The sequence below is a fragment of the Mauremys reevesii genome, linkage group 14 (genome assembly GCF_016161935.1).
Source record: "Mauremys reevesii isolate NIE-2019 linkage group 14, ASM1616193v1, whole genome shotgun sequence".
Classification (NCBI taxonomy): domain Eukaryota; kingdom Metazoa; phylum Chordata; order Testudines; family Geoemydidae; genus Mauremys; species Mauremys reevesii.
This window is the reverse complement of record NC_052636.1, coordinates 8,806,950-8,827,782: the sequence shown is the minus strand read 5'-3', so window position 1 is coordinate 8,827,782 and position 20,833 is coordinate 8,806,950. Positions and strand designations below refer to the sequence as shown.

The window sequence follows — 20,833 nt, the reverse complement described above, 5'->3', positions numbered from 1 at the left end:
TTCCCCTGAAAATCCAGACAAGGGAAGAAATCAATCAAGTTCTAAAAAGAAAAGATTTTATTAAAGAAAGAAAAAAAAGTACACTCTCTCTGTATTACCAGGATGCAAAAATACAGGGTCTAACGTATAAAAACTGGAGCGACTTCCCCTCCCTCCTTCTCAGAATAATCCAAGTAACAGCAAACAGAACTAAAGATATTTCTCCAGCAAACACACAATTGCAAATATAGAAAGCAACTCAAAAGACTAATCCGCATTTTTAACTAATACTCACTATACTGGGTAGTAGGAAATAGTCCAGGAGAACTTGGAGACATGTCTGGCCTCTCTTAGATCCAAAGAGAGCACGAACACTTAAACAAAGAACACAGACAAAGCCTTCCCTCCAGAGAGATTTGAAACTATTTTGTCCCTTGATTGGTCCTCTGGTCAGGTGTTCCTCAGGTTACTGAGCTTGTTAACCCTTTACAGGTAAAAGAGACTTTAACCCTTAACTATCTGTTTATGACAGGGTGACACTAGAGTTCTGGGGATTTGGGGGACTCTTCATTTCTCAACATTTCACACAAAATTTGTCTTTGGGCTGAAATTTCTCCTGTTAGGCCTCTCAGTCAGAGCTGTACCCCACCCTGTTTGCGCGGGGGGGGGGAGGGGGAGAGGGGAGATGTAAATTGCAGAGTAGGCAGAGAAGTCGCCCATAAAGGGTCATATTGATCTGGTGACTGGTTCTGACCAGGGTCACATGTCCTCTGACACAGGCTCATCACAGGTGTTCAGAGAGACAGGTAGTTGCGGGTTTTCCAGTGTCAAGTCTGAACTTTGATTCTAACAATGTGCGATGAAATATCAAGGAGATCTCCACATACCTGATCTCTTCCCCCTCCCCTTTTTTTGTATTAATTTTTATTTTGACGTGTTTGGCTTAACCGTGATCGTCTATTTCCCCCCCTGTATTGCAATTTGGAGGTTATGTTTATTGTGCCTCCCTTTTGTTCATGTCATTATAATTGTAACAGCAAAGGAACCTGCAGGAGCAAAAACTGACCCAAAACTTCATTTCCCCATCATGCCGGAACATCCTACAAATAGCTCACGCAGCTGGAATCATAACACGCAAGGCCAGGGGATGGGAGATGCAGGTTTCCAAGTGTTCTGTCTTTCCCAGATGACACATTCCAGCCCCTTGTGTGCCTCCATCCTGTACGACCTGCTGGACTTCGACACATTTATTGTCTCATTCTATAGATAATGTGATTGTAACACAATGTGACTGAAATGAAACCACTTCCAGATGAGGAAACAACAGAAGAGAAAAGCCATTATTGCATTGGCTGGGAATCAAACCCAGATGAATTGCTTGGAAGACACCTACGCACACCACTATACCACCACTGCGTCTGGCAGGAGTAGCTTTCCTGCAGGCTCTGTGTGCTGGCAGAGGGGGTGACACATGACCATGGAGTTAATGAGCAGGGTGGATGGGCTGGAAGCTGCCTGACAGCTGGGAGCAGAGTTAGGATCCCAGAGTGACTGAAAGGGGGCAAAGGTGAAAACAGATCTCACTGGGAGCTGGCCCCACACCTGCCCCACCCCTAGGAGAAGGGAACTGAAGCTCAACTTCAATCACAGAAAAATCTTCCCTGAGAAGGAAGGGGACAGCTTGTTTTAAAGACCAGGTTTGTGTTTGTTCCTGCTACATACGGAGGGGCTGGGTAGTGCTGATTCCAGCCCCCAGACTCTGGGAGGATAAGGAACAAATTCAGGCTGCCAGTGACCTGCAGGAGGGAGATGATCTTTTGACAGTGACGGACGCCTCATCCTAAAGGCCTTTGTCTGCTCCCTTCTAGTGACTGTTTGGCACAGGAATGCAGCCCCCACTCCTGGGTCTCTCCTGGGGAAATAATGTTTCTGTGCAAAACACCAAAGCTTTTAACAGAAAGGAAGAAAAGGAAATGGCCACATGATGGGACCAGAACATAAGGAATGAAACACAAGATCCTTCTCCCCTGTGCATTGACTTTTAACCTTGTTTGTGGTGGTGTTGTATCCATGTTGGTCCCAGGGGTCCTCTGGGGTGCCGGGCATTGGCCACTTTCGGGAGAGTGGGCTAGATGAACTGGTCTGATTCAGTGTAGCTGTTCTTATGTTCTAACTGCTGGTTATGGAAGAGACAACCTTCCAGGCTACACAGAACTGAAGAAGGGTGAGGGGTTAGCTCCACAGCTTGTCTCTTTCACCAACAGAGGTTGGTCCTCTGGAAGCTCTTACCCTCACCCGCCTTGTCTCTCTTGGACTCTGAAAAGTGCTTTCTCTCCACTCCCCTTGGAGAGAAGTTAAGTTTCTCTTTGGGCAACTATCAGGCTGAAGCAATTGTATTGACTATGACACTAGAATTGAAGATTTAATATTATAAATGAATGAGTCTAAACCTCAGGTTCTGGTTTTCACATTGGTTTTTCTAACTCAGTTCCCAATGCTCTTCTAGAAAGGCCTCCAGGACGCCTGCCCAGCCCAGCAAAAGTGGCCAGGAGAAAGCCCACACTGCTGCTCTTTCAGGTAGTTGAAGGCTGCTATCAAACCCCCCTCACTCAGTCAGTCCCCAGGCTGTGGCAGTGCATAGGATTCTTCCATCCTAAGTGCAGGACTCTGCACTTCTCCTTGTTGAACCTCCTCAGATTTCTTTTGGCCCAATCCTCCAATTTGTCTAGGTCACTCTGGACCCAAACCCTGTCCTCCAACGCTTGGATTCTTTACATGCTTTCACAGGGCCGGTCTACACTGGGGGGTGGGATCGATCTAAGATCACGTAGCTGAAGTTGTGTATCTTAGATCGATTTACCTCTCATCCTCACGGCGCGGGATCGACGTCTGTGGCTACCCCTGTCGACTCCGCTACCGCCGTTCGCGCTGGTGGAGTTCCGGAGTCGACGGAAGCACTTTCAGGGATTGATATATCACGTCTAGATGAGACACAATATATCAATCCCCGAGAAATCGATCGCTACCCGCCGATACGGCGGGTAGTCTAGATGTACCCACAGAGTGAAGAGCATATTTTCCATGATTTCATAGGGCAGATCCTAAAATTTGTGAACTGTTCTGATACTTTACATAGACAAATAGTTATGAGATACTCTTTTAAATACTCAAGAGGTGTGATGCAGAGTTTGATGGAATATCGGGAGCTTTCCCTGTGTGAATTTGACAGGTGGATCAACACAGAGACACATTATGACCCTTCTCATGGTGCTGAGGACTGTGAGTCTCCTTGTTGCCACCTGCCACAAGGAAGAGGGAGTTTTGCATTTGGCAGCTGGATGTTAGTGACCAAACTCACCAGCCAGCTGGAACTCAAGGACCCTCCTCTGAGCTACAGCAGCCACCCTAACCCTGAGTTCCTTCAATGTGTCCCCCTCTGGGGTCCAGCCCGGATCACCAGATACTCGGTGAAATCCCAGATCCTATCTGCCCAAGTATCCCAGGTTACTAGTTTTACTGCGGACCATTGCTACTGTATCTCACACAGCACCGGAGTACAGTTATCGAACAAGCAAAACATTATTTAACAATGGATAGAGATTTAAACAAATGTACGTGAGTGATGGAAACCAACTGTTACCACTAAACAAATGCAGAAAGTGATAGTATAGAAAGGCCAGCACAAAAAACAGAGAGAGGAACAATAAGATACTAAAAGGACAATGATTGGAACTCTCCATTTCTCTCAGTCTTTGGATTAATGGGTAGTAGAGCTGTAGCAACAGTTGAGGAACCAGGGTAAATTAAATCTAATTAACTTTTCAAGATTAGCCATAATTTCCTGTACGACTAACAAAACACAAAAACAAAACAACTTTCAGCTTTCCAAAATAATTCAGATTATCACACAGTCTCTTACTCTTTAACCAATAACTTCACCTATCATTTCATTTTAATTGGTAACAATAACATATTCAAAGATCACAAATTCTTGTCATATATGTTAGTTTGCTTTTAATCCCCATTGCCAACAACTGAACCCTGGTTCTTGTTGTGGTTTGTCCCAACATAGGTCCCAACCACTTCTGTGAGTGCATATATCTCAGGATCTTCTGCCATGTGTGTTGGTAGAAGGGGTCTTCTATGTCGGAATGTTTGCATCATGGAGAAAAATACCTCTCTTTTCACACTTTTTAATCTTTCAAAGTAGGAGGAGGTAGAGAAGTAATGTAAATGCATAAAACACAAGAGAAAACTAAGGTCTGGTTTAGACTAAAGACATTTATCGGGATAACTATATTGCTTAGGGGTTTGAAAAATCCACACAGCTGAGCAACGTAGTTACACAGCCCTAACCCCCTGTGTATATAGTGCTAGATGAGTGGGAGAGTTTCTCCTGCCAACATAGCCACCGCCGCTTGCGGGGGCTGGACTAATCAAGTCCGATGGGAGAAATCTCTCCCATTGGCTTGGAGCATCTGTTATAGCAGTGCTAGAGCAGCGCAGCTACATTGGTGCAGCTGTGCCAACATCAGCTTAATTGTGTAGCCACAGCGTCAGACACAAAACCATAGAATCAGGACTCAACATGCATGTCTCTGGCAGTCTAAAATTGGAGCCTGACAAATTCGTTGCCTCATTGGTTACCATCATTTCTACAGCCTGAAAGTCCTTGTTACCCAATCAGGCAGCCAGTTTGGGATCACAGGGAAGGACTGTCCTATGAAGCACTCTCTCTTTGCATCCAAACAGTGAAGGATGACTGTTCTCAATCTAACCCTGGCATACTTTGGAAGTGTAATCAGTGACACTGAACTAGGAAGTGGAGTTATAGAAACAATTTTCCTTGGGTCACCATTGCTTCCTTTACTGGGGTGGAAACCAAGAACTGGGTGTGGACTCTTGGATGGGGTAAATCCTTGGTCTTGGATGGGGTAAATTTACACTTCTCTGAAGTAGAATCCTTTACAAAACCACTTAAAATCTCAGCAGTGTGAATGAGGAATGGCTTCCTGAAACATGCCCAGCTTTTCTTTAATTCGGTGGCACAGGTCCAGGGAAGGGACTGGATACAGGCCTGGATCAGAATCTTCATTAGTTACCAGAGCTGGAGATTCTATTAAAAAATGGCTATTTTTCTGACGATATTACATTTTCAACACTGGTTTCATTTTATACACATCTTTAGCACCTACAAAGGATAAATTCGACAAAAACTCCGCTTCTATTTCCTCAACATCTGTGTCATGAGGGGCTGCATTTCCCATAGCATAGGATTAGCTAGGAGAGATCTTCTGTAGGGCCTAGGTTACAAATGCTTTGGGAACCAAACACACGGGCATTTTGCCTAGTTCAAAACCACTTACTATGGAATTCTCTTCCCAGATCATCGGAGAGAATATTGCCTTAAACAACTGAAATACACTGTGATCAGATGCACTTCCTTCAGTTAGTTGGGGTTCTGCTGTTGTTCACCATTTCTGAGTGGAGATTTTAAATCACTGCTGTTTCTTTGTTAGCCTGTCCAGTAAATTAGAGAGTTCTCTCCTGTTGATAGAACTGCACTTCAGCTTTCTCCATGTCATCATGGAGGGATGGGGAAAAAGCAAAGCTGAAATCATAAATGAGGACTTTAGCAAAGGGTCATTGTCTTAAATTCTTCAATAAATCTGAGCTACATCCTATCAAACTGAACTAATATCCAATTGGGTGACCAAACAGCCTTCAGGAAAGATAGAAACCCACATCACAGATAGAGAATACATGACAAAGAAAGTGTCAAGTGAAATTCAAGAGCAGGTTACATCTGATTATTCAGTATCGGGACAAGAGATTCTCCCATCACATTCTCCTCTGATCCATTCAAAACTGCTTCCCTCATCCCTGTCTCAATAGTCAGTTATGTTATTTACAACATTTTTAGTATCCTAGCATCCCCATAATGAGGGAAAAACAGCCACCTTGCCAAAGTGGCTTTACAATAGATGGAACCTGGGATTTAAACTCCAATAACACTATATTTGGGATCCATTTGAATTCCCCTCCCAGGTCTTTGACACTTTCATCTCCAGTCATAGCGACTCTGATATAGGATTAAAGAAGTCAAAACATCATCTGCAAGCACAGACAATGGAGAATGCTTCATCACATGACACTTTGAGAAGTGGATGGATAGAATGTGATGAAGATAAACTCTGCCTGGCTCAGGCAAAAGGTAACAGTTCTGCAGTGATGGGGAAGGAAGGAATCTCTGAGTCACCCCATCTCCTTCCAGTGTCACAGAAGCTGTAATTATACTTTTTTCCTGCCCCTGCTCCTCTTCATTTACATATAATTTGAAAAATTCCCAATATATCTGCTCTTCAGCACAACCCAGAGCAACGTGAGAACAACTGGCAAAGATACAATCTGGATCACTGGTGACTCTAACAATAACTTTGCAATAGTAGGAATGGTATAAACGTGATGCTCCCTGGTTCCTCATAGGGAGGGCACACTCCAATTACTTGTGGGACAATAGAAAGGACAAATAGGTCCATCTCAAAAGAGGGTGAACTGCAAAAGGCAAAAATGGGCCACTCATCTGGACAAGCTGAGGGATAACGGTGCTGCAAACAGTTCAAAGAGTTTTAAAAGTTACTATGTGGGAATCAGGAAAAGTATTAAAGAAAAGAAAGTCTTGATAGCCCTAGAGATTTTTACAATGTTTATCTCCTTTGCAGATTCTCTGATGGCTAACATGGGTTGAGCTGCGATTGAAGGTTTTCCCACACTCACAGCATTTATAGGGCCTGTCCCCTGTGTGGATTCTCTGATGTTGAGAAACTTGTGAGCTGCTAGTGAAGCATTTCCCACACTCACGGCATTCATAGAGCCTCTCTCCTCTGTGGATTGTTTGATGCCTAATAAGGTGCGAACTGCGATTGAAGGTTTTCCCACACTTAGTGCATTCATAGGGCCTGTCCCTTGTGTGGATTCTCTGATGTAAAGAAAGGGCTGAGCTGTGAGAGAAGGTTTTCCTACACTCACGGCATTCATAGGGCCTTTCCCCTGTGTGGATTCTCTGATGTTTTGAAAGGTGTGAGCAGCTAGTGAAGCTTTTCCCACACTCACGGCATTCATAGGGCCTTTCCCCTGTGTGGATTCTCTGATGTTGAGAAAGGTGTGAGCTGCTAGTGAAGCTTTTCCCACACTCACTGCATTCATAAGGCCTCTCCCCTGTGTGGATTCTCTGATGTACAGAAAGGGATGAGCTGTGAGAGAAGGTTTTCCTACACTCACGGCATTCATAGGGCCTGTACCCTGTGTGGATTCTCTGATGTTTAGAAAGTTGTGAGCTGCTAGTGAAGCTTTTCCCACACTCACTGCATTCATAAGGCCTCTCCCCTGTGTGGATTCTCTGATGTACAGAAAGGGATGAGCAGTGAGAGAAGGTTTTCCTACACTCACGGCATTCATAGGGCCTGTCCCCTGTGTGGATTCTCTGATGTTGAGAAAGGTTTGAGCTGCTAGTGAAGCATTTCCCACACTCACGGCATTCATAGAGCCTCTCTCCTCTGTGGATTGTTTGATGCCTAATAAGGTGCGAACTGCGATTGAAGGTTTTCCCACACTCACTGCATTCATAGGGCCTGTCCCCTGTGTGGATTCTCTGATGTACAGAAAGGGCTGAGCTGTGAGAGAAGGTTTTTCCACACTCACTGCATGTATTTTTTCTTTTTCGCCTGAGAATATCCTGCTGTGTTGTGGTTTCCATGAGGACCTTCTGAGTTCCCCAACAGGAAATAAATTTATCCACTTTCTTCCCTGGCTGGTTTCCTTGATCTGTTTGTGGTCTGTGCTGAATCTCCCAGGATTTTCCCTGCTCATGACTCCTGGACACATTCCTTTTCGATCTTTGCGATAATGCTCTGTTTTTACCCACTGGCTCAACATTTTCAGGCTGAAAATTCTGCTCCTCTTTCGCACATGCCATTGCATCACCTGCTGTGACAGAGACAGATACCTCAAACAGGGATGGAAAGGGGAAGACCAAACAAAAACAAGTGCTGAAGACAGGTCAAATAAAAATCAGGAGCTGAACTCCCCCAAACTCTTCTCCCAAGTAGGAGAGAGGAGGGGGATGAATTCAGCCTTCACATCCCATCCAAATACGCAGGGGGAAGGGAGGAAGCCACTGCCTGGTGTCTGCTAGGATCTATAGGAATCCATGAACTATATTTACCCTGAGGATACGACCCCTGCTAGGGATAATAATGAACTGAGAGACCTCCCCAAGGGCTTTGTTGGGCATCCCAGATGTTTCCTTCAGGCACTTACAGATTCTGAGGTGGTTTAATGTTTCCTCACCTGTGCAGGGAGATCTCAGGATCTCTCTTTCCTCTGAACCCTGGAGGTCTGGGACCCATGGCTCTTCCCCTTGTTCCAGCTGGGAGATCACATCACACTGGAAAACTAGAAACCCTGCTCAGATGAAAGAAAACAAAGGAGTTCAGTTGATTTCATACGACTTGGTCATAAAAAAACATTCTATTCATTTAACTTCAGTGCTTAGTGTGACCTGGTGGGCCAGGGGCAGTTCTCACTGAAAATGCCAAAGTTAGGGCAGGCTGAAAAAGGGAGAGCAGATGCTCCCAAAACTGATGGTTAACACTGAAGTTAAACTCACTGACCAGTCACAAACTGTGCTTCTGATCCCCCACACGGGTTATCGAGAAGCTGAAAAAAGAAATCACACGGCCCCCTTTATTCCATCCCAGTTCTCTGACTCCTAATCAGCAACTAGGTCCAGTACAGTGAGAGGTTTTTTAGAAACTCTGCTCACATAAACAAAGTGTTCCTCTGACCCCAAAGGGTCAGCCACATCACCAGGTCAGTATAGGTTTGGATATTACCCAAAATTCCATCCTTCCAGACAATCCTTTAGCATCTAAACTAAAGGTTTAAAGGAAAGAAAGACAGAAAGAAGTTAAATGGGAAAGCAGTCAGATACATTCCAAAATGGATATATCAGGTTCTTAGCAGTATTGGTGAGTTGCTGGCTTGAAAGTCCGTCTGGAACACATCCATAGCTTGGATGGGTCATTCAGTCCTTTGTTCCAGGGTTCAGTTTGTAGAGAAGTTGCTCCAGAGGTAGGAAGGGGGATTGAAGACAAAATGGAGATGATGCAGCTGCCCTTTACATTCCTTTTGCCATGTGGCCTGTACTTCCTGTGTCCCAAACACAAGCTTCACAGCACGTGGCATGGAAAAGCCTTGAAGTTCTCAGTAGACAGGCATACCCCGGCATGTCTTGCTGACTCAATAGGTGTATCCCCTTGGTCCTTTCCATGGGCTCATTGTACAGCTGATGACCCTGAATGGGCCATCAAACAGGCTAGGCAGTGTTGATGCCAATATGTCTGGGGGGTGTCACCCAGAAATACTGCACAAGTCTGGAAATACAGATATACCCTACATATCTATAACTCACAATACAAAGGTGATACAAACGTAGAAACAAAATTATCATACTTGGCAAATCATAACATTTTCACTGACACCTGGCATGGCATATCTAGCACAATTCATTGCAAATTTATCAGATTATATTATTATTTTTATTATTAATACCAAAGTGTCTCAATTCCATACAGCGTCACACTTGGTAAACCAGTGAATTCCCAGGACCAGTTCCCCAGGTCCTTGAAGATGCCGAACACTGTGCTTATGAGGGATTGAAATACCCACATATCTGCTGGGAACACACACACACACACACAGACACTGTGTCAGTCTATACCCCTGTGTTCACTCTTCTAGAAAATTATAATCAATTTTGTACGCAGTATGGCTTGTGAGGTATCATTTGAAAATGCATAATCTACTGAATATTACCCTCCTGTTAAAATGTGTAGTAACACTGTATGTAAAGTTATGAGATTTTAGAGTATGATATTACTGAAAAAGTTACAATTCTGGGGAACACCCACGGAGCAGTTCCTCAGAGACAGCAAGGCAAACAGCTGGTCAAACAGCCATTCTCCTGCAGGGGGAAGGTGTGAAGAAGACATTTACATTCCATCACAGGGACCTCTTGAAGCTGTTGTGGAAAAAGACCACACGATTGATTTTGAATCAGCTCAGCCTGAGGTTCTTTTCTTGGTTAAAAGTGCGCAGGGGGCGACAGCTATTGGAATACTGTCCCCCTGAGCTAAAAATCACACAAGCCTTTTAAAGCTTAAAACCCCAAACAACGACACATACATTGCACATTAATTTCCTTATTTGGAATATATTGCAAAATATGATGCAGGTCAAAAGCGAGCTGAACAATCAGTTTTCCATATTCGGCCTTTCCTGTTATTGTTATTACACCTGGTGATATGGGAGCAAGACTCTGCATGTCTCAAGAAATGTCATTACGAACCTAGGCCATTTTCACATGCTGGGTGCAATCCAGAGCAGTGAGGAGTTGTGTCATCTGTAATCCTGGGTGAGATTCAGTGTTCTGCTGCTGGAGATCCCCTGTCTGGATACTCCCAGCCAGCATTCAAGGACGCGCCAAGTGTCTGTGTGATAAGTAACCCTGGACTGGCAGCTCTGACTCCAGCCGCCTGCTTGTTACATCCCAAGCACATTCTGGTTTGGGTAGAGAAGGCTCAGGGTTTGAGAGAAGGCCGGGGGTAGGAAGCTTCTGTTGGTTATGCTGGACCTAACCCCCAGTTTTACTTGAGTAAAGAGGAGCTATTTGACACTGTGTGATACTGCTCCTGTGCTCTGTTCCCAAAGTGTTCTGCAGCATGGGAGGGTCTCTGGTAGTGTGTGTGTCACTGGCATATTGGGGTGATGCAGAAACAGGACAGAGTAGAGGTGGCATTGGGGGGCTGGCGTGAACCTTAACTCTTCATTTCCCCTTCGAAGAACCGAGGGGACAGGAACCCTTACCCAGCGAGGTCACAGTCTCATAGTTCTGCTGCATGACATCCCAGTAGAGGGCTCTCTGAGCGGGGTCCAGCAGAGCCCACTCTTCCCTGGTGAAATGCACAGCCACCTCCTCGAAGGTCACCGGCCCCTGAAAGAGCAAGAGTCCAACACTCAGGACCTCTTTCCCCTCTCACAGCCCCACTATTTGTGGCAGAGACGAGCGAATCAAATGGAAGCTCTGGGTGGATCCCACTCAACAGAGTCCAACCCCCACCCCCCTCAGCGTATCCAGCAAATACCAGGGTGAGGGGACGAAGAGAGAGCCCCTTGTCTCTCCCAGCAGATCCATCACACACCTACTGGCCACCGACTGATACAGGAGTTGGAGCACCTAGTAGGGTCCAGGGAGAGCTCCCTGGTAGGAAGCCCAATAACCTCCTCATTGTGAGGAGCGGGATATGAAGGGAGAGACAGCTCCAATAAGCCTGACTCATGGGTGCCCCCTTCATATCTCACAGCAGCCGCTGGTTAGTGAGCTCAGGCTCCAGCACTGGGAGTCTGGTCAGTTTGACTAGCTCCATGTAGGTGGGCTATTTTCTTTCTTCACAAATTAGGGCATTTCCACCTCCCAACCTCCTGGGTCTGTTCCTAGAATCTAGGGCACTTATTAAATAACTCCCAGCAGGTTTGCCACACCCTGGCCTCCTCCTTTCCCCACCTTGTGCATTTCCTGCCCCGCTCCAACCTCCAAACCAGACTGTGCAAACCTTCCCATCTCCGGTGTATTTGCTCTCCCTCTCCTCCAGCAGGAACACACCAGCAACCTCCCGATAATCTCTACCTGAGTTGGCTCCACTGCAGCCATTTCTCTTCCCTGTCCCACGCCAGGCTGGGATGAGCTGGAGCAAAACATGGACGTCATTCTGCAGCCTGTCTGGGGGAGAAGGGCAGTTGTGGGCGTTTCAGAACCAGTTTTAGTTAACTTCACATCAGAATTCCTCCAGGCCCTTTCCCTGCAGACAGACACCCTAGATCCTGCCATGCTGGGAAATGCTCAATCTGTTTATTACAATGTAGACCTGGCCCCTCCTGCCAGGCTAAGCCCAGACACATTTTTAACCTCCCTTCTCCCTCCCCTCACCCCCTAACAAAGTCTCTGAACACAAGGCTAGAAACCAAAGGAGTCACTGTGGGGGATTCCCTCGGACACTGACCCCACGGCAGCCACACCCCAGCAGGGGGAATATGGAGTCAGGAACTGGCTTTTCCTCTGTCTTATCCTTGTTTTGTCCACTGGAAAGTGGTTCTGCCCAGGGATGCAGCAATACATGTGTCTGGGTGGACTAGAGAGCTGGAAATCTCTCCCCCCTCATTTCTCACACTGCCCCTTTCAGTCTCTCCTTCCCCTGTCCTCTCTCTCTGCCCCTCTGTCTGGGACAGTCCCATTCCTGGGGGCTTTGCTCTCCCGTGGCTGGATTTTCTCCTGGCAATTGGTACTGGGAGGAGAAATGAGGAGGGGCTGTTTGTGCAGAGTCACTTTCTTGCCAGTCCCCAGCACTTTCCCTGAGGTCTGTCAGTTACCTAGAGACTCTGGCTCAGAATTTAGTATTAACAGGGCCCAGGGCTGCCCTAGGGGGCTAGGACCAGCTGGAGAAAGTCATCCCCTGGGCCGGGCAGAGAAGCAGCTTTAATTCAGGTCACTTCCCAGCACAGAACCCCGCTGGGGGAGCAGCAGCTGCTAAGCCTGGTCTCCCAGATCACAATGGAGGCTGCAGCGTCTGACCCAGGAAGCTGAACCCCAGTATCCTGAGCAGAGAGGGACAGAGCGTTTGAGCAGCTTCCCTCCTTTAGCTCTCTGGGGAGAGCAGCTAATGAGAGCCCCTCCTCACAGGGAGAATTGCTGATCTCATTTGCACCACTGTCCATCCGGAGTCACTCCTTGTCTTTCCATACAGTGACTCTGGATTAACAATGGTCTCAATGAAAACAGAGTTCAGAAAGAATGAGTCCAGAACGCTGGGGAAGAGACCATTGTGCGGCAGTGCTGACCCCCCTCCCACCTCCATCTCTCCCCAGATCCAGGACAAGGACTGGACAATCTAGGAGAATGGAATTGGAAGTTCCTGCAGTTTTCAAGAGGGGAGAAAAGCAAAAATCTGTGATTTCACCTCACAGTGTTTGATAAGTGGCAAGAAAGTTACCACGGTGACTGGGCCTGGCCGGGGAATGTCGGGCAGTGCTTGGAGCCAGGATACTGGCATAAGCTAATCAGGGAGAAGCAGGAAGGTCAGGAGCAGCCCCCAGAGCCCCAGGCAACCCCCCCAGATACTCCCTGGGACGCAGCCCCCAGAGTCCCTGGCCAGGGACCTCAGATACCCCTCAGAGCCCCACCAGCCAGACAACCCCTACCAGACCATCACTGACAGGTTGGGAATCCCAAAGGGTTCCCCCCACCAAGAGACCACAACAGCCAGAGACCCCCCAAAAGGGACCCCCACTGGGAACTCAGTCCCTCACTGCCTGCCTAGGATCCCCCCCACCCTCCAGCAGGATCTGCCCTGCCCTTTGCCTGGCACCCCCTCCTCCCCCCTGCGGGATCCCCTGATGCTTTACAGGGGCACCCCCTGGCCTAGCGCCGGGGATTCTCCCACACACACTCTGTGCACTGGGCACGGCAGCGATCCCAGGAGTCTGCGGGGGAAGCCCAGACAGAGCCCCTGGCACAGCACCAGGCTCCCTCTAACCCCCTGTCCCGCCTCCCCAAGAGACGCCCACCCCGGCTGTTCTGCAGCCAACAGGCCCCCAGCGATAGCCACCTCCAGGACCCACAGCCTCAGGGCTGGGCACATCACAACCACCCCCTGAAACCCCAAATCTCCAGAACCCACCAACCTCACTAGGGTACCCCCTGCCCAGCCACCCAGAGGCCTCCCCCCACCACAATCCCCTTCAGCTGCTATCTCCCCCAGCCCCACCCCACCCAGCAACACTGTTATCTCACAGTGCCTGAGAAGTGGATAGAAAGTGACCACCACCCCCTGCTGGCCAGTCACACAGGCAGAGGGAGACCTGGGGGATGTCTCTGGAACTGGAGTATGGAAGACATGGAGGGACAAAATAGGTAAGAAATGTCCATGCCTGTCACTCGCAAATAATGGCCACCATGGATCCACCCCAGAGGTGGCTGCATCTTAGCACTGTGGGAAGCAACCCCTCACAGAGGCCTTTTGCCATGAGGCTTGGGATACTTCTCAACTCACACTGCACTCAGAGTGACCTCCTCATCCCGTGCCAGCTGGAGAAAAGAAAAGGGTCCAGCCAACTCTTCTGTTACCGGTTGGGAACCACTGATCCCCAAACAGGGGGAGGCCTCTGGCGTTGATGGGTATTAAATATCTGCCTGGTCTCTTTCTTCGGCAAACATTTTAACAGAGGTAAAGGAGGGAACAAATGATTCGCAAAGGAGTCGGGAAAGATGATCTCTGGGCAATTTAACCCCCTACAACATCCAGGATGGAGAAGGACTCAGGGCAACAGGTTCCCTTGAAGGAAGAAGTTGCTGGGATTTAGAAACATGGGGAACAGCCCCAAACCTGAGAGGATTTTTAACTTACATTTGATAATGACATAGAAAGAGGCAAAACCTGAGCTTTGAGAGCAACGTTCAGAAATGAAAGAGTTCCCAATCTGAGAAATTTTGGATCCATTTTGCAAATTATAGAGAGGAAAGTGGAAAATCAGAGGGATTTTATATCAGTTGTTGATAGGAGGTAAAATCTGAGTGTTTCACATCAATATTTGATAAATAAGTAAAGAGGAAATGGGCAACATTTGCAAACATTTTATATCCAGGTTCAAGAATCTGAGAAAAGGTGTAAATCTGAGATTTTCTTGGTATTTTATAATTAGAGAGACAGGGGGAAATCTCAGGGCATATTCAATTAGAAATAGACAACTAGAGAGCAGTGGGGCAAATGTTTAGGGTATTTTATATGAATCTTTGAGATTTGCAAAGAAAATGTGTCAAACTGCGTATTTGATAACATGAGAGAAAAACACCAAGATCTGAGGGGATTTTATGTTGCTGTTAACGAACTAGTGGAAAAGGGGGACTGTTGGATTGGATTTTATACGACTGTCCAATACATAAACACAAAGTAATGGTCCCCCCCACCCCCACCATTCCCATGGGCAGCAGGAAGCCCTTTGAGGAGCTGATTAAAAGGGCAAGGGAGGGGGAGCTGAAAGGTCCCTGGATAAAGGAAGGGGGCAGCAGTGGGGGACGGGCAGGTGACTGGCAACTGATGGTTGGGGGCAACTGTGTTGGTAGTTAGGGGGCAACAACTGGGATTGGGAAACGGGGGTCTGGGCAGTCCCCATGGGGGACACGTGCGCCTCCCTTCCCTGCCCTGGCAGAGAACAGGCATCTCCTAGAAGATCAGGGCTGGAAGGGACCTCAGGAGGTGTCTAGTCCAACCCCCTGCTCAAAGCAGGACCAATCCCCCACTAAATCCCCAAATGGCCCCCGCAAGGAGTCAGCTCCCAGCCCTGGGTTTAGCAGGCCAGTGCTCCAACCACTGAGCCATCCCACCCCCACTCCAGGGGCAGCCATGTGCTGGGGAATGACTCAGGGCAACAATTTCCCACCTACACAAGGACAAATCGCTGCAGATAAAATGGGTGGGAAAATGCCCCTCACTAGAGAAGATTTTAAACTGACGTTTGAGACTCATGGGGAGAAGGGGAAATCGGGGGACGGAGAGCTGATCATTGGAGGATGGGGAATCGCCCCAGATTTTATAGCCCGTGTGAGACACTGAGCGAGAAAAGGGGCAGAACTAGAGAGAATTTGTAACGGGGCGAGAGGCAAGTGGCACAAACAGGGACAGGATCAATTAACCCCCTCCCCCTTCGCCCGCCCGCCACTCCCGGGAATTTCCTGGCTGCCCAGAGACAGTTCAACCCCAGCGTCCCACTGACCTTCCCCACCCAACTCCGGCTTCTCCTCCCTGCCTGACACCCCCATCTCCCCCCACATCACAGGGGATCCCCCCCGCCAGGCCCCAGTCTCTGCCCCCCAAATCCCACTGGGGCTGAGGCAGCTCTGAGGCTTCTCCCAGGTTCCCTGGGGCAGAGTCACTTTCCTGCCCAGCCCCAGTGCCCCCCCCCGGGGTCTCTCACTCCCCGGGGGGCTCCGTGGGAGGCTGGACACCAGGGATGCAGGACGGCAGGAATGGGGGCGACAGGCCTCCTGTTCCTCAGTCTCACGGCGGGACCCAGGGGGCTCGTCACTCTCCGGCTCGGGAGCGCTGGGAAGACCCGACCGTGGAGGGGCCGTCGCTGGGGACGGCCCCGCAGGCGCTGAGCACGTCCTTATATCACTTCTGTGGCGGGAAAAGTGCTGAGGAGATGGAACGCTGAGGGCTGGTTTGGGAGGGAAAAACCGGTTTGGACTGGTTTGAGCCTGTGTCCTGATGGTAAACAAGTCCCCTCTCAGAGATGGAGTCCAGGGGTCAATAGTTCATATGCTCCAGATTGGATCTTATTTTAAAGCCAGTGATTTACCTCATAAACATCTTATTAACCAACTAATGGAACCTATTGAACAGTTTATACTTCTCACACTTAACAATGAGATAAAAAAAAACAACACAGACAAACCTTGTCAGTAACGGCTAATGTCCTAACTGGGAAATCAGCAGCGGTTTGTAGCGGGGGGAGCGCACAGTCTGAATGTGTATGACCCGACCCCAGCCCCCAGCCCCACATAGCAGTGGGGCTTGGCACTCTCTGTGCATTGGTGTGGTGGCTGAGTGGTTCACCAAGCAGTGACAATCCAAGGAGGTTCCCTGAGTCAGTCTCACTCCTGAGGAGATTCTGCACCAAAAAAATTCTGTGCACAATATTTTAAAATTCTGCAAATTTTATTAGTCAATAAATAAATGTGGAGGCTCCAGCATTGCAGTGGTGAGCACAGGCTGCTGGATGCACAGAGGTGGGAGATCACCCTGCAGCCCCCACTCTCCTCCAGTGAAACAGACTTGGTGGTGGGGCTGCACCTCTCTGCTGCCTGCTTCAGGAGCCCCAAAAAGACTCCCCAGAACTGCTCATGAGGGGCACATGTGCCTTCCCTTTGCTTCCCCATCAGAAAGTCAGAAAGCCTGAGCAGCTGGCCCCGGGCGATTTGAAAGGGCCTGGGGGCTCCTGCCACCACTACCGGCAGCACAGCGGGACTAAAGTGGATTCCTGCCCACCCTCGCTCCGCACGCACCACTCCCAGAAGCATCTGGCACATCCCTGCAGCCCCCGTGGGGTGTGTCTCTCGCACGCTGCCCCCACCCCAAGTGCCAACTCTGCCATTGGAACTGCGGCAATGGGAGCTGCAGGGGTGGTGCCAGCGGGCAGTGGTGTCAGGAGACCCACGCCCCCTGGGCCTCCTCCATGTAGGAGTTGCTGCCAGATGGGGGTGTGGGTCACTTTTGGGAGCTGCCCAAGATAGGTGTGTAGCAGAGTGGCTATCCGCTCCCGCCTGGTGGGGCTTTAAAACAGCCCTGGGAAGGGGCTTTTGGCTGAGCTGACTAGGAAAGTGGCTGCAGCTGGAGGCCACGCCCCAAACTGAAGCCCTGGGGCTTATAAGAAGCAGGGAAGCCAGAGCCCAGACAGAGTCTCTCTCTGCTTCAGAGAGGGATGGGCCTGGCTGCTTAGAAGCTGAGACTAGATACCTGTGTGAAGCAGGGCTGGGGGACAGGCTGAGGAGCTGGGGAAGCTCCAGCCTGGAAAGCCCCAGGCTGCGGCCTAGCAAAGGGCCATAGGTATTGGGGGTTGCAGAGGGCAGCCCAGGGGTAGGACGAAGCAGCAGGTCCAAACCCCCTTTGCCTGTGATGAGTGGGCTGATACTGCAGTCTGCCCCAGGGTGTGGGGCTAGACCATGACTGTCAGTAGCCACTACTGAGGCAAGGCGGGGATAGTAGCGTGGGGTTCCCCTGGGAGGGGGAGACCCAAGTATAGATAGCGGGCACCGGGTCCAGGGAGGGACGCCGGGGCCAGAGAACAGGTGGGTCACCAGCCTGCTGAGGGCGCTCCAGGGCTGGACCGAGGGACATTCCGGGACCAACCAGCAGGAGGCGCGGCAGGGGTGAGTACCACCTCGTTACAAGGTGCCACACCCCTACCCTCTGCCACAGCCCAGATCCCACACCCCGCCCACACCCAAACTCCCTCCCAGAGCCCACCACTGCCCCCCAACTCCCTGCCCCAGCCCAGAGCCCACATCCAAACTCCCTCCCAGGGTCCACCCCCTGCCTCCCCTGCACCCCAACCCCCTGCCCATCCCAGAGCCTGCACCTCATGTACCCAAACTCCCCCCCAGCGCTTTGAGGGGGGGCGAGGAAGGACGGGCAGGACTTGGACCAGTTCTGGGCATCACCAAACGTTATATAACCCTGGTGATGCTGAGCTGGAGCCCTAGTCACTGCACATCTCTCTCCTTACAGGGGGGACTCCGTGGGGCAGGGCGCTGCTGGGGGTTTATTCCTTCCTTTAATGGCTGTGGAAGGGGAACAGGGAGAGAATTTGCTCCTCTGTTCTCTGCGGAACACGTGCAGGCAGCGGGATTATCTCCAGGGCTGTAACAAAACACAAGCTAGCAGAGGGAAGGGATTTCCTGCAGGATGGATTCCCAGTGCAGCTCCCAAGCTGTGCCCTGGCGAGCTGTGCCCAGGGATTTAGATGCTTTATGTAAGGGGACTGTTGCCCCCTTACTAACATTCAGTGGGGTGTTTGGTTGCTAGCTCCCAGCACTAAAAAGGGAGGGGTCGATGGGAAATCAGGAGCCTGAGACTGACAGTCCCCAGGAACAATGTGGAGAGGCCAATGCTCCAGGTCAGCCTGATTGACAGGGCGGGCAGGCTATTCAAGGAGTCAGGAGGCCAGGGGTCCCGTCCTCCTGTGAGCTGGAATTGTCTGAGTCACATGGAGTGGGGCCGAGCTAAGGAGAGAGCAGGGGACCCAAGCTGAGCTGATGGTAGCAGAGCTGCAGCCCCAAAGCCAGAGCACAGCCCAGAGAGAGCAGCCCTGCCGTGGGAGCAGAGCTGTAACAACTGGAGCCAGAGAGGCCAGACAAGCAGCCCAGGGAGCTGAAGGCAGAGCAGCAGCAGCAGCCGTGCTGAGGCAGAGCGGAGCTGGAGCAGTCCGGAGCTGGGTGCGGTGAGTAGCTGGGGAGAGCGAGGGGGACCCTGGGCAGTGGGCCCAGCACAGGGAGACGCCTCAGCCAAGAGGCCCTGCAGGCCAGACTTGGAGGGGGATCGTAACCCTGACAGGGCAGGGGTGATGCTGGGGAGAAGGGTCCTGCCACCCAGAGCCTGAGAGTGTGTGGCCACCGCCAGAGCAAGTGTCCAACCTGCAGCATCCCTGCAGCACAGCCAGGGCCTGAGGAGGCGGCCTGGGACCTACAAGGAACAGACTGTGAAGTGCCCTGATGTCCAGAGACACTTTTTGTGATGGTCCCTGCCTCAGAGCGGGGTGATGTGTTTTCCTTTAACCTTTCCCATTTTTTCTTATTTTTTAAATTTTATTGTTAATTAAATAACTTGTATTTGCTTTAAATTGTATGATGTGATCAGTGGGTCAAGGAGTTGCGCAGTGCAAAGAGAGGGACACCCTAGCCCCTGTCCTGGGTGACCACAGCAGGGTTGGGGGGTTCAGCCCCCCAGGAATCCTGGGCCCAGCCTTGTTGGGGTTACGAGGACTCTGCCAGACAGGAGAGTCTGTTAGAAAAATAGGCCAATGCAAGCCTGTTAGCAAGACTAGGCCCTTAGCATGAGTAGACTCAAGGCCCTTAGCATAAGTAAAATCAAGGCCTTGAGATGCAAGCAGAGAGAAAAGCCTGTGTCAGCTATTATCAGCTTAATGCTTGGTTTGTATTAGTCCATGCTTATCAGCAAGGCCCACGCTTGGCGTAACATATGTGCAGCTGTCTTTTTCTGCTTATGGCCAAAAGCAGTTAGCTTAATGGGTCATCTTCTCATGCATGAAGCCAAGAGTAGTTAGTATGATAGTATAAGGGGTTAAAAGGGGATATCTTATGTCTTCCTTACAATGATAATTACAATGATAAATGTATCCGTGCAGCTGCACTGTTATCATGATGGATGTATCCGTGACAGTTATGCATATCTTGTTCCTTTTTGATTGATATATGTATTCTATGTACTTCAATATTCCCTATAGATACATTTACAGGACCTATAGGGTCAGCCAAGTAACGCAAATAAGACGTCAACAAAGTTGTTTGTTTCGGGGTATAAAAGTAAGCCCATCCGGCCATGTAAGGTGTGTCTCTCTCGGGCATTAGCCGGGACGAGAACACCCGCTCAGCTGATCGATCAATAAAGCTAATGGTACTCGTCTACCTGTTTCCGTGCTTCCTTGGCGTAATTGGGTAAGCTCCAGGGAGAATCGGGCCCTTTTGGCTAACAAATTGGCGACTCCACGCCGGGACTTCTCTCCCTGTTGGGGGCGTTGACCGGCGGCCGAGGACGGCTCAGGAGAGTGGCCACCTCGAGCTATTGGTTTGCTCGAGCTCCGGGTCGCCACAATCGACCGGGACGGCTACGCCCCCTCTATAGAGAACTCCAGCCGACACGGAAGCAAGACAGTACCAGAAGAGGGGAGTCCACCTGCCGGACGCGGCCACTCCGGGCGCGGTAAGTGCGTTTACCTCTTGGGTTTGAGGATTAACGCCCCCGAAGAGTGAGGGTTGGGACATTGGGCCCCTAATGGTAAAGGAACCCACAGATAGGAAGGTGTGTGGGTAAAAGTTTTCTGATAAGGTACCTGGGTTCAGGCACGGCAAATGTATAACTTTACTAACTCCACTGATTCATGGACCGTGCTGAATGAGTATTGGAATGTAAATACTACCCTCTTGTGTTTGTTTGCGATAGTACTG

General features: G+C 49.7%; 1 pseudogene; it reads right to left on the bottom strand.

Annotated features, from left to right (window-relative positions):
- LOC120381691 overlaps positions 1-20,833 on the bottom strand; it is a 116,432-nt pseudogene that overhangs the window by 63,046 nt on the left and 32,553 nt on the right.